This window comes from Otolemur garnettii, unplaced genomic scaffold, assembly GCF_000181295.1.
Source record: "Otolemur garnettii isolate 467f Iridium unplaced genomic scaffold, OtoGar3 scaffold00059, whole genome shotgun sequence".
NCBI lineage: Eukaryota > Metazoa > Chordata > Mammalia > Primates > Galagidae > Otolemur > Otolemur garnettii.
In genome coordinates this window covers 2,571,621-2,573,694 of record NW_003852454.1, presented here as the reverse complement: position 1 = coordinate 2,573,694, position 2,074 = coordinate 2,571,621, and positions in this window count along the sequence as shown.

Here is a 2,074-nt window from a genome sequence, read left to right as displayed (position 1 = left end):
GGACAAGCTGACTCCTTATTTCCCTTTTACTCACAGCGAATGACAGCAATCCAAAACCAAAATCTGTAAAATGTACTCTGTATCATGGTAAATACAGAGTTGATTTAAATGGATTGTAGCCTACATACCTAGAAAGGAAATTCAGCTCCACATTTCTATGTAATTGAGATTTATAATATAAATAATGACTAAAATCATACAGTCAGTGACAAGTAACAGAAAAAAATGATGTGTATAGTTCATGGTTGATGTTGTGATTTAGGGTCATATAAAGCTTTAGAACAATGCTATCTTTCAGAGCAATGTTGGACAGGGACAATTTTGCCCAAGAATCTGTATTTTAGAGGTAGAATTTATTTTTTCAAAAAGTCTTCAGAGAAGTGTTATTGAACGTATCTGCTAATTCCTTAGCAGTTTATTGGTTTAACTATCAATACCCTTTTCCTCTTCATTATAATTGCTGTAGATTTGTACTTTGGAAGATGTGTTCCATAAAGGCAAAGGTCAATTCCATGTTGTCCTTCATTGTGGACCTTGTCTACGTCACAATCTCTGCTCAAAGAGGACAATTCAATCAATGTGCATTGTATATATGGGTTACCAAAGGAATCTCAAATATGTACCTCTTCCTAAACCTTATCTACTTATTTCTATACCCACATACTCCAGTAAGAAATATTTTTAACTTCTGTGTATACAAACACATCATGGAATGAATTACTTTCATTTACTCCGTTACATTTCATCAGTCGTTTCTATGTCTGTGTTCAAGTACTGGGAGACAAAAATGGACAAAAGCAGAGAAAACGTTCTTTACTTCATGGGTAGTTCTTCATGATAGATATCAAACAAGTACATACCAGAAAATGTAATTACAGATTGAAAAATTGTTCTCAAATTATATATTATGCATGAATCTGACCTAATAAGACAAAACAACTTAAGAGAAACAATGTAGAATATAAGGTTCCTCTAGATTTTATCTGTGAGGTTGGTAAAGGGTCATATTTGTTCTCTTGACCCCAGCACCAGATACGGTATTACATACTGTGGGGACTCAGTAAATACCGATTACGTAAACTATGAATAGAGTAATGAAGCTACAGGTCAGTAGGAAAAAGGGAATAGAATTTCATGCAAAGCCTTGTGCCAAGCTATCTATAATAGAATGTGGCATCCTGGAGCTTGATGCCGTGCGGAATGAGAGGCAGAGCAGTGTGACTGATAATGTTCAGAGTAAAGAGCTTGCTGGGCAAGCACACTGGAAAGAGTCTGAATATGCAGCGGCTTATTGTCCACATAAAAGACAGCAGCCAATATCCAAAAATCAGTAAGAAACCATCAGATGTTCTAAGTGTAACTAAAGTTACCTTTTATACAAGAATTGCTCTAGTTGAAACATATGGAATGGATTTGTATGAGATCGAGTAGATGATGGAGATGAGTACAGAGAGAATAGTACAGATTAAGGAGATGGCTTTAGTTGCTCAGGCAAAAGATAACACTCGTTTATTATACTAAATTCACTGTGGGAGGCTGAGTACTGGCTCCCTAAAGATGTTCATGTCCTATTCTCCCCATTGCTATAGGTATGTCATCTTACACAGCAAAAGAAACTTACAGGTATGATTGTATTAATAACTTTGAAATGCTAAAATTACCCTGAATGTCTGTGTGGGTTTAATGTAGTCATATGGGGGTTTATAAGAGGAAAATGGAAGGGAAAGCGTGAGAGAGATTGAGAGTGACTGAGAGAGACTGACACAAGTGCGTGCACGCGCACACACATTCACACACACACACACATATATACATATAGAGAGAGAGAGAGAGAGAGAACATGAACTGCTTTGCTGGAGACTTTGAAGATGGAGGATCAGGCCACGAACCAAGGAATGTAGGTGGCCTCCAGAATCTAGACCTAGCATAAGTGTACATGGTGAGGAGTGTAAAAATTCAAACAATATTTATGAAATAATTAATAAGGATAAGTTGAGCACACCCATGATAGAGTAAGGAAGAGAAGAGGGATTATTAAGAATGTCTTTAGCTGGGCAGCTCTGGCTTGTAGTCC